Below are 12,288 nucleotides of genomic sequence, written 5' to 3' on the forward strand. Positions count from 1 at the left end.
AAGCTAGCCGTACACCGGTAGACAGTGTCCTTGGCTCCCGCCTGTCGGGCACTGTTTTCCCAGAGTTCTGTTAACGACGGCGAGGGCAGGTGTTCGGCAGGCGGGAGTGAAGGACACTGTGTGCTAGTTTAGCCAGCTAGTCCTAAGGAGGACTGGTACATAGCAGGCGGGAGGCGACAACGTGTGTTAGCGAACTGGCACTGCTGCGCTAGCGGGAGGCGGGGACAACCGGTAGACAGTGTCCTTTGCCCACGCCTGTCAGGCACGGTTTACTCCAGTACACAACAGGTGGGAGTAGGCACAAAGTGCCTATGCAAAGCCCTTCCTCTGTCACTCAGAAACGTATTCCAGTATCTGCCTGCAAGCTGAAAATCTTTGCCAATGTGTGTGCATGTTTAGGCTACCTGCCCCTCCCCTCTGAAGCATCGGCTACTGTACTGACAGAAGTGTGAGAAGATGAATAGATAGATTTTTTATTAGCTAGAGAAGAATGGATTAACTTTTCCAATAATATTTAAGGCCTAGTTATCACGTTTCATGTTGGATTTATTAACTACAAAAAGGTAAGATGTGTTTTTAATTCTAGTGCCGCTCTGCACACACAAGCTTGTTAGCTTGCTAGCTCAAGCTTGTTAGCTAGCTCAAAGGACATTCAAAGTTCCTTCATAGAACCACTCCTCCTAGGCATAATTCTGTGGACCTATTTCAGATAATGCATGACATAACAAGATGAGTAGCTTTTCAAGCCTCCTCCTCAACCCTCTCTAGCTCTCTCCCCACCCGTAGAATTTTGCGCCATAGGCTACACTTGTCTGTCCATCACGCATTACCTGCTCTAACTGCTCTTTGGTCTGATGAGTCCAAATTTGAGAATTTTTGGTTCCAACCTCCGTGTTTTTGTGAGACGTAGAGTAAGTGAACGGATGATCTCCGCATGTGTGGTTCCCACCGTGAAGCACGGAGGAGGAGGTGTTATGTTGTGGGGGTGCTTTGCTGGTGACACTGTCAGTGATTTATTTAGAATTCAAGGCACACTTAACCAGCATGGCTACCACAGCAATCTGCAGCAAAACACCATCCCATCTGGTTTGCACTTAGTGGGACTGTCATTTGTTTTTCAACAGGACAATGACCCAAAACACACCTCCAGGCTGTGTAAGGGCTATTTGACCAAGAAGGAGAGTGTTGCTGTTCTGCGCCTTATGACCTGGCCTCCACAATCACCCAACCTCAACCCAATTGAGATGGTTTGGGATGAGCTGGACTGCAGAGTGAAGGAAAAGCAGCATTCAAAAATTCTAATTCGTATCAAAGTAGACCATGCAAAACTACAAATCCCTGAAAGTTCCTGCACGTCATCTCTCTCTTTACTAACAGGTATTGTGACAATTTTAAACTTGCAGAAGACAGTTCACAGAATTGCCCATTTAAAGAAATGTAGCCAATTTATTAATGACTACATTTAGCTAACATTAGATAATTAATCCAGAGATTCTTACCTTTGCCTCGATTCAGCGGTCTTGTCTTGGCATTTGTAGTTCTTTATGATAGCCACATTAGCAGCTAATTAGCGTAAAACAAATTGGGGGTAAATACAGGCGAATATAAGTCACCTTGTCCTAGAAATTTACATGGTTATCAAAACGTCACGCCAGGGTAAGCCTACACGAAACACAGCCCTTATTTAAAGTGTTTCTAAAATCCCCTATGGGAAAAATCTATGGTTGAAAAACAATTGGAACCATTTCCCTGTTTGACCACTAGGTTTAATCGGTATTAGGATTCATACTCAGAAACTTTTACAGATGCACAATTGAAAGCATCCTGTCGGGCTGTATCACCGCTTGGTACAGCAACTTGTCACGACTTCCGCCGGTGCCTCTCCTTGTTCGTTCGGTGGTCGACGTCACCTGCTTTCTAGCCTCCACCGATCTACATTTGTTTTTTCCATTTGTTTTGTCTGTATTGTACACACCTGGTTCCCATTTCGTTTGAATTATTTCCCTATTTAACCCTCTGGAGCCATCATGGTTTTGTGCGTGTTTATTGTTGTCAGTTGTCTTGTTTATGTGATTCTGGATTTTCGTTCCCCTTGTTGGAGGATTATTTTTGAGTAAAGTTACTATTATTACTCATCTCTGGGTCCTGCGCCTGACTCCGCCTCACCCACATCACCTAGACTCTGACAGAAACACGGACCTTTAATGGAGTCAGCAGGTGCACACAGCCCTCCTCTACCTATGGAGGAGCGCGTCCAGCAGCACGCGACTATGTTGCAATGTCTCGGCACAGCCATGCTGCAAACACGTGCTGCAAACCATGGAGCAATGGGAGAGAGGGGGTTTTCCAGCAACCACGTCATCATCAGCCCAGCTCCCACAACAACCCACACCGCTGTCCACCCCTCCTTCCCCTGGATCCAGTGGGATTCGGCTCGCGCTCCCGAGAGTATACGATGGAACGGCTGCCGGGTGCCAGGGGTTCCTACTTTAGCTTGGGCTCTACCTGGCAACCGTTCACCCAGCTCCTTCGGGACGCAAGAGTGTAAACGCCCTCATCTCCTGTCTGACTGGTAGAGCACTCGAATGGGCCAACGCAGTCTGGGGAAGGGAAGGACCGACCTGTGGCCGCAGAGGGCACACTGCTGGTCGGTGCTGGGGAGGTTCTCCAGGGAGTCGAGGCAGCAGGCAGGGCACTGGTGGATCATCCCAGATGAGTAGGCACCCGACTCACCCAGAGCTTCCTGTTTCGCACATGTGTGTATGTGTAGAATTTCCTGAGTTTTCCCCGCATTCCCAGCATAAGGCGCTAGTAGATTCAGGTGCAGCTGGGAACTTTATTGATCGTTCATTTGCAATTAGATTAGGGATCCCTATTGATGTGCCCTTCCCTGTACATGCCTTAGAGAGTCGTCCTTTCGGGTCAGGACTGATCAGGGAGGTCACAGCTCCACTATGTATGATAACGCAGGGGGATCATAAGGAGAGAATTAGTCTCTTTCTGATCGATTCATCTGCGTTTCCTGTGGTGTTGGGGCATCCCTGGTTGGACGATCATGACCCCACTATTTTGTGGAAACAGGGGGCTCTCAAGGGATGGTCACATCAGTGCTCGGGGAGGTGTGTAGGTGTTTCCATAGGTGCAACTACGGTGGAGAGTCCAAACCAGGTCTCCACCATGCACATCCCCCCTGAATATGCCGGACTCAATTACCACCCCATCGACGGGGGGATTGTGTGATGAATCTCATGGTAGACGCAGCACTTCCCAGGAGTCACGTGTATCCTTTGTCACAGGAGGAGACGGCGGCTATGGAAACATATGTCTCCGAATCTCTGGGACAGGGATACATTCGGCCTTCCACTTCACCTGCCTCCTCGAGTTTCTTTTTTGTGAAGAAGGGAGTTTTACGCCAGTGTATTGACTATCGAGGTATAAATCAGATCACAGTGAAGTACAGTTACCCGCTGCCTCTCATAGCCAGTGTGACAGTCATTGCACGGGGTGCGCTTCTTCACAAAATTGGATCTCAGGAGCGCTTACAACCTGGTGCGTATCCGGGAGGGGGATGAGTGGAAGAGGGCATTTAGTACCACCTCTGGGAACTATGAGTACCTTGTCATGCCGTAAGGGTTGATGAATGCTCCATCAGTCTTTTAATCCTTTGTAGATTACCTTTTCAGGGACCTGCACGGGCAGGGTGTAGTGGTGTATATAGATGACATTCTGATATACTCAGCTACACGCGCCAAGCATGTGTCCCTGGTGCGCAAGGTGCTTGGTCGACTGTTGGAGCATGACCTGTACATCAAGGCTGAGAAATGTCTGTTCTTCCAACAGTCAGTCTCCTTCCGAGTGTACCGCCTGTCCGCGACAGGGGTGGAGATGGAGAAGGATCGCATTTCAGCCGTGCGTAATTGCCCGACTCCAACCACGGTAAAGGAGGTGCAGCGGTTTTTAGGGTCTGCCAACTACTACCGGAGGTTTATCCGGGGCTTTGGTCAAGTAGCGGCTCCCATTACCTCTTTGCTAAAGGGGGGACCGGTGCGACTGCAGTGGTCAGCTGGGCCGGACAGGGCTTTTGGTCACCTGAAGGCTCTGTTTACCTCAGTTCCGTGCTGGCTCATCCTGATCCCTCTTTGGCATTTATAGTGGAGGTGGATGCGTCCGAGGCTGGGATAGGAGCTGTGCTGTCTCAGTGCTCGGTTACGCCACCAAAGCTCCGCCCCTGTGCTTTTTTCCAAAGAAGCTCAGCCCGGCGGAGCGAAACTATGATGTGGGTGATCGGGAGCTGTTGGCTGTTGTCAGGGCTCTGAAGGCGTGGAGGCATTAGCTTGAGGGGGCTAAACACCCTTTCCTCATTTGGACTGACCACCGCAATTTGGAGTACATCCGGGCGGCGAGGAGACTGAACCCTCGTCAGGCAAGGTGGGCCATGTTTTTCACCCGTTTTGTTTTCACCCTTTCCTACAGACCAGGTTCCCAGAACGCTAAGGCAGACGCACTGTCCCGGATGTATGACACAGAGGAGCGGTCCACGGATCCCACTCCCATACTTCCGGCTTTGTGCCTGGTGGCACCGGTGGTATGGGAGGTGGACGCGGACATCGGCGGGCGTTACGTAGAGAGCCCACTCCCAACCAGTGTCCAGTTGGGTGTCTGTACATTCCGTCTGATGTCCGCGATCATTTGATCTGTTGGGCTCACACATCACCCTCCTCTGGTCATCCTGACATCGGTCGGACAGTGCGCTGTCTTAGTGAGAAGTACTGGTGGCCCACTTTAGCTAAGGATGTGAGGGTTTATGTTTCCTCCTGCTCGGTGTGTGCCCAGTGCAAGGCACCTAGACACCTGCCCAGAGGGAAATTACAACCCCTACCCGTTCCACAACGGCCGTGGTCACACCTATCGGTGGATTTCGTGACGGATCTTCCTCCGTCACAGGGAAACACCACGATCCTGGTTGTTGTGGATCGGTTTTCTAAATCCTGCCATCTCCTTCCTTTGCCCGGTCTCCCTACGGCTCTACAGACTGCGGAGTCCCTGTTCACCCACGTCTTCCGGCACTACGGGGTGCCTGAGGATATAGTTTCTGATCGGGGTCCCCAGTTCACGTCTAGGGTCTGGAGGGCGTTTATGGAACGCCTGGGGGTCTCGGTCAGCCTCACCTTAGGTTTTCACCCTGGGTAGGTGACCGGCCGGGGGAGTGGGCGGCTTTCATCCCCTGGGTAGAGATGGACCAAAACTCCCTCCGCCACTCCTCCACTAACCTCTCCTTTTCAATGTGTTCTGGGTTATCAGCTGGTCCTGGCACCGTTCCATCAGAGCCAGATTGAAGCACCTGCAGTGGACGAATGGTTTCAGCGCCTGCAACGGGCCATCAAGCGGCAGAAGGCGAGCGCCGACCGCCACCGCAGTGAGGCACCGGGGGATCGGGTCTGGCTCTCGACCCGAAACCTGCCCCTTCGCCTGCCCTGCCGGAAGCTGGGTCCACGGTTTGTGGGGCCATTTAAAGTCCTGAGGAGACTGAACGAGGTTTGTAATAGGTTACAGCTCCCCCTGATTACCGTATTAACCCCTCGTTCCATGTGTCTCTCCTCAGGCCGGTGGTGGCTGGTCCGCTCCAGCAGTCTGAGGTGCGGGAGGTTCCTCCACCCCCTCTGGACATCAAGGGGGCCCTGGCGTATACTGTGCGAGCCATTATGGACTCAAGGCGTTGGGCGAGGGGCCTTCAGTACCTCATGGAATGGGAGGGGTACGGTCCGGAGGAGAGATGCTGGGTGCCGGTGGAGGACATCCTGGACCCTTCCTTACTGCAGGAATTTCACCGTCTCAAGGCCATCAGACTGTTTAACTGCCATCACTAGCACATTAGAGGCTGCTGCCTATAGGCATAGACTAGAAATCACTGGCCACTTTAAGGAATGGAACACTAGTCACTTCAATAATGTTTATATATCTGGCATTACTCATCTCATATGTATATACTGTATTCTATACTATTCTACGGTATCTTAGTCCGTTCCGCTCTGACATCGCCCATCCATATATGTATATAGTCTTAATTCATTCCTACTTAGATTTGTGTGTATTGGGTATGTGTTGTGTAATTTGTTAGAAATTACTTGCTAGATATTACTGCACTGTCGGAGCTAGAAGAACAAGCATTTTGCTACATCCGCAATAACATCTGCTAATCACGTGTACGTGACCAATACAATTTGATTTGATTTACCGTGGTACTCTATTGCAAACAGAATGCATAGTTTTATTCTGTAAAGGTTCCTTTTCACTCTGTCATTTAGGTTAGTATTGTGGAGTAACTACAAAGTTGTTGAGCCATTCTCAGTTTTCTCCTTTCATAGCCATTAAACTCAAACTGATTTTAAAGTCACCATTGGCCTCATGGTGAAATCCCTGAGCGGTTTCCTTCCTTTCCGGCAACTGAGTTAGGAAAGACGCCTGTATCTTTGTAGTGACTGGTTGTCTTGATATACCATCCAAAGTGTAATTAATAACTTCACTATGCTCAAAACGATATTTAATGTCTGATTTTTGTGAATTTCTTTGAAATTCACTGCTCAACTGAGGGACTTGACAGATAATTGTATGTGTGGGGTACAGAGATGAGGTAGTCATAAAAAAATCATGTTAAACACTTACTGCACAAAGAGTGAGTCCATGCAACTTATGTGTCTTGTTAAGCACATTTTACTCCTGAACATATTTAGGCTTGCCATAACGAAGGGGTTGAATACTTAGTCTCAAGACATCTCAGCTTTTCATCTTTTTATTACATTTGTAAAAATGTCTAAAAACAATTCCACTTGAGTTTAGGCCAGTGACACAACTCACAGGCTGGGTGAGTGGTGGAAAAAGTACTCAATTTTCATACTTGAGTAAAAGTAAACATATGGGTGTTTCTATAAATTAAGGGGCCAATGTGTGACATCAGGGGCAAAATTAAAAAATGGTTTGATATACATTTAAATTTGATTTTCTTGCAGCTTCACATGTGTACTTACAGGAATACATTTCTTGGTTGCACAATGAGACCATAACTCCACCTAGCAACAACAAAACATCTACATGTAATTCAAAATGTCACAAGAAACATGGACACCGCATCTTTCTTTGTCATACCTAGTTGCCAGGTCTTTTTGTGCTTTAGTCAACTTCTCTATCATTTATAGCCATGCTAAAGATTCCTGAAGAATGAAAAATATCATCAGCATTTCCTTATGTTTTAATAGATTATATAATATAATTCAATGGGTTCTGTCAACAAAATCATTGACAATAATAACCAATAATGATATCATAATCAGTGAACTCTTCTAGCATTGTGTGTTTGTGAGTCTATCTGAAAATTAACTGTCAAATTCTTCCTTCCTCTGCCCTTGTTTCCTACACTTCTTGCCTCTCCTTGAAAGTGCATTGTAGCCTGAGAAGAGGAACCTTCACTGCTCTCCCCAATTTGCTTTGAGAAGGAGGTGAGGAATGGGGGAAACAAGGGGAGAATCTCAATCTCAACGACTCCAACACCATCATTAAGTTTGCAGATGACACAACAGTTGGTAGGCCTGATCACCAACAACGATGAGACAGCCTATAGGGAGAAGGTCAGAGACCTGCCTGTGTGGCGCAAGGACACCAACCTCTCCCTCAACGTGATCAAGACAAAGGAGATGATTGTGGACTACAGGAAAAGGAGGACCGAGCATGCCCCCATTCTCATCGAAGGGGCTGTAGTGGAGCAGGCTGAGGGCTTCAAGTTCCTTGGCGTCCAGATTACCAACAAACTAACATGGTCCAAGCACACCAAGACCATGGTGAAGAGGGCACGGCAAAATCTATTCCCCTTCAGGAGACTGAAAAGATTTGGCATGGGTCCTCAGATCCTCAAAAGGTTTCACAGCTGCACCATCGAGAGCATCCTGACGGTTTGCATCACTGCCCTTTTATGGCAGCTGCTCGTACTCCGACCGCAAGGCACTACAGAAGGTAGTGTACTGTACATCACCGGGGCCAATATTCCTGCCATCCAGGACCTCTATACCAGGCGGTATCAGAGGAAGGCCATAAAAATGGTCAAAGACTCCAACCACCCTAGTCATAGACTGTTCTCTCTGCTACCGCATGGTAAGCGGTACCGGAGCACTAAGTCTAGGTCCAAGAGGCTTCTAAACAGCTTCTACCCCCAAGCAATAAGACTCCTGAACATCTAATCAAATGGCTACCCAGACTATTTTCGATGCCCCCCCCCCACACACACGTCTATGCTGCTGCTACTCTCTGTTATTATCTATGCATAGTCACTTTAATAACTCTACCTAAACTCAGCAAAAAAAGAAACGTCATCTCACTGTCAACTGCTTTTATTTTCAGCAAACTTAACATGTGTAAATATTTGTATGAACATAAGATTCAATAACTGAGACATAAACTGAACAAGTTCCACAGACATGTGACTAACAGAAATTGAATAATGTGTCCCTCAACAAAGGGGGGTCAAATCAAAAGTAACAGTCAGTATCTGGTGTGGCCACCAGCTGCATTAAGTACTGCAGTGCATCTCCTCCTCATGGACTGCACTAGATTTTCCAGTTCTTGCTGTGAGATGTTACCCCACTCTTCCACCAAGGCACCTGCAAGTTCCTGGAAATTAATGGGGGCAATGGCCCTAGCCCTCACCCTCCGATCCAACAGGTCCCAGACGTGCACAATGGGATTGCGATCCGGGCTCTTCGCTGGCCATGGCAGAACACTGACATTCCTGTCTTGCAGGAAATCATGCACAATGCTGGAGGGTCATGTCAGGATGAGCCTGCACGAAGGGTACCACATGAGTGAGGAGGATGTCTTCCCTGTAACGCACAGCGTTGAGGTTGCCTGCAATGACAACAAGCTCAGTTCCATGATGCTGTGACACACCGCCTAAGACCATGACGGACCCTCCACCTCGATCCCGCTCCAGAGTACAGGCCTCAGTGTAACGCTCATTCCTTCGACGATAAACGCGAATCCGACCATCACCCCTGGTGAGACAAAACCGCGACTCGTCAGTTAAGAGCACTTTTTGCCAGTCCTGTCTGGTCCAGCGACAATGGGTTTGTGCCCATAGGTGACGTTGTTGCCGGTGATGTTTGGTGAGGACCTGCCTTACAACAGGCCTACAAGCCCCCAGTCCAGCCTCTCTCAGCCTATTGCGGACAGTCTGAGCACCGATGGAGGGATTGTGTGTTCCTGGTGTAACTCGGGCAGTTGTTGTTGCCATCCTATACCTGTCCCGCAGGTGTGATGTTCGGAAGTACCGATCCTGTGCAGGTGTTGTTACACGTGGTCTGCCACTGCGAGGACGATCAGCTGTCCGTCCTGTCTCCCTGTAGCGCTGTCTTAGGCGTCTCACAGTACGGACATTGCAATTTATTGCCCTGGCCACATCTGCAGTCCTCATGCCTCCTTGCAGCATGCCTAAGGCACGTTCACGCAGATGTGCAGGGACCCTGGACATCTTTCTTTTGGTGGTTTTCAGAGTCAGTAGAAAGGCCTCTTTAGTGTCCTAAATTTTCATAACTGTGACCTTAATTGCGTACCGTCTGTAAGCTGTTAGTGTCTTAACGACCATTCCACAGGTGCATGTTCATTAACCTGTTGGGGCTAGGGGGCAGTATTTGCACGGCCGGATAAAAAACGTGCCCGATTTAAACTGGTTACTACTCTTGCCCAGAAATGAGAATATGCATATAATTAGTAGATGTGGATAGAAAACACTCTGAAGTTTCTAAAACTGTTTGAATGGTGTCTGTGAGTATAACATAACTCATATAGCAGGCCAAAACCTGAGAAGATTCCATACAGGAAGCGCCCTGTCTGACAATTTATTGTCCTTCTGTAGCCTCTCTATCGAAAATACAGCATCTGTGCTGTAACGTGACATTTTCTAAGGCTTCCATTGGCTCTCAGAAGGTGCCAGAAAGTGGAATTAGAGGTCTGCAGTCTCTGGGCTAAGTACAGCAGCTCTGTTTGTTACTGGCCTGCCTGGGGACAGTGACACTGGAGATGCGAGGTCACAAGAAGTCGCCATGTTTTTCTTTCAGCCTTTGAATGAATACAACGTCGCCCCGTTGGAATATTATCGGTATTTTACGAGAAAAATCACATAAAAATGTATTTTAAACAGCGTTTGACATGCTTCGAAGTACGGTAATGGAATATTTTGACATTTTTTGTCACGAAATGCGCTCACGCATCACCCTTCGGATTGTGACCTGAACGCACGAACAAGACGGAGCTATTTCAATATAACTATGAATTATTTGGAACCAAAACAACATTTGTTGTTGAAGTATAAGTCCTAGGAGTGCATTCTGACAAAGAACAGCAAAGGTAAAGTCTGAGTTTGGTGAGGGCCAAACTTGGTGGGTGTCAAATTAGCTAGCCGGGCTATGTACTCAGAATATTGCAAAATGTGCTTTCGCCGAAAAGCTATTTTAAAATCTGACACCGCGATTGCATAAAGGAGTTCTGTATCTATAATTCTAAAAATAATCGTTATGTATTTTGTGAACGTTAATCGTGAGTAATTTAGTAAATTCACCGGAAGTTTTCGGTGGGTATGCTAGTTCTGAACATCACATGCTAATGTAAAAAGCTGGTTTTTGATATAAATATGAACTTGATTGAACAAAACATGCATCTATTGTATAACAATAAGCGTCCCACCTACTCAACAGCCAGTGTAATCCCGTGGCGCGATATTCAAATACCTCAAAAATGCAAAAACTTCAATTTTTCAAACATATGACTATTTTACACCATTTTAAAGACAAGACTCTCGTTAATCTAACCACACTGTCCGATTTCAAAAAGGCTTTACAACGAAAACAAAACATTAGATTATGTCAGCAGAGTACCCAGCCAGAAATAATCAGACACACATTTTTCAAGCTAGCATATAATGTCACATAAACCCAAACCACAGCTAAATGCAGCACTAACCTTTGATGATCTTCATCAGATGACAACCCTAGGACATTATGTTATACAATACATGCATGTTTTGTTCAATCAAGTACATATTTATATCAAAAAACAACTTTTTACATTAGCATGTGACTAGCATGTGACTAGCATTCCCACTGAACACTGCCGGTGAATTTACTAAATTACTCACGATAAACGTTCACAAAAAACATAATTATTTAAAGAATTATAGATACAGAACTCCTCTATGCACTCGATATGTCCGATTTTAAAATAGCTTTTCGGTGAAAGCACATTTTGCAATATTCTCAGTAGATAGCCCCGCATCACAGGGCTAGCTATTTAGACACCGACCAAGTTTAGCACTCACCAAAGTCAGATTTACTATAAGAAAAATGTTATTACCTTTGCTGTTCTTCATCAGAATGCACTCCCAGGACTTCTACTTCAATAACAAATGTTGGTTTGGTCCCAAATAATCCATTGTTATATCCAAATAGCGGCGTTTTGTTCGTGCGTTCAAGACACTATCCGAAAGGGTAAATAAGGGTGACGAGCATGGCGCATTTCGTGACAAAAAAATTCTAAATATTCCATTACCGTACTTCGAAGCATGTCAACCGCTGTTTAAAATCAATTTTTATACCATTTTTCTCGTAAAAAAGCGATAATATTCCAACCGGGAATCTGCGTTTAGGTAAAAAGAGGAAAGAAAATAAAGCATTCGGTCGACTCGTGCACGCGCCTAAGCCCATTGTCCTCTGATCGGCCACTTGCCAAACGTGATAATGTGTTTCAGCCAGAGGCTGCCTCGATATCATTCAGCTTTTTCCCGGGCTCTGAGAGCCTATGGGAGCCGTAGGAAGTGTCACGTTACAGCAAAGATCCTCAGTCTTCAATAAAAAGAGCCCAGATGAACAACAACTTGTCAGACAGGCCACTTCCTGTAAGGAATCTTCTCAGGTTTTTGCCTGCCATATGAGTTCTGTTATACTCACAGACACCATTCAAACAGTTTTAGAAACTTTAGGGTGTTTTCTATCCAAAGCCAATAATTATATGCATATTCTAGTTACTGGGCAGGAGTAGTAACCAGATTAAATCGGGTACGTTTTTTTATCCGGCCGTGTCAATACTGCCCCCTAGCCCTAACAGGTTAAACCCTTTACAATGAAGATATGTGAAGTTATTTGGATTTTTATGAATTATCTTTGAAACACGGTCCTGAAAAAGGGACGTTTCTTTTTTTGCTGAGTTTACATGGATATATTGCCTCACTTACCTCGACAACGGTGCTCCCGC

Source organism: Salmo salar, chromosome ssa03 (assembly GCF_905237065.1).
Source record: "Salmo salar chromosome ssa03, Ssal_v3.1, whole genome shotgun sequence".
Lineage (NCBI taxonomy): Eukaryota > Metazoa > Chordata > Actinopteri > Salmoniformes > Salmonidae > Salmo > Salmo salar.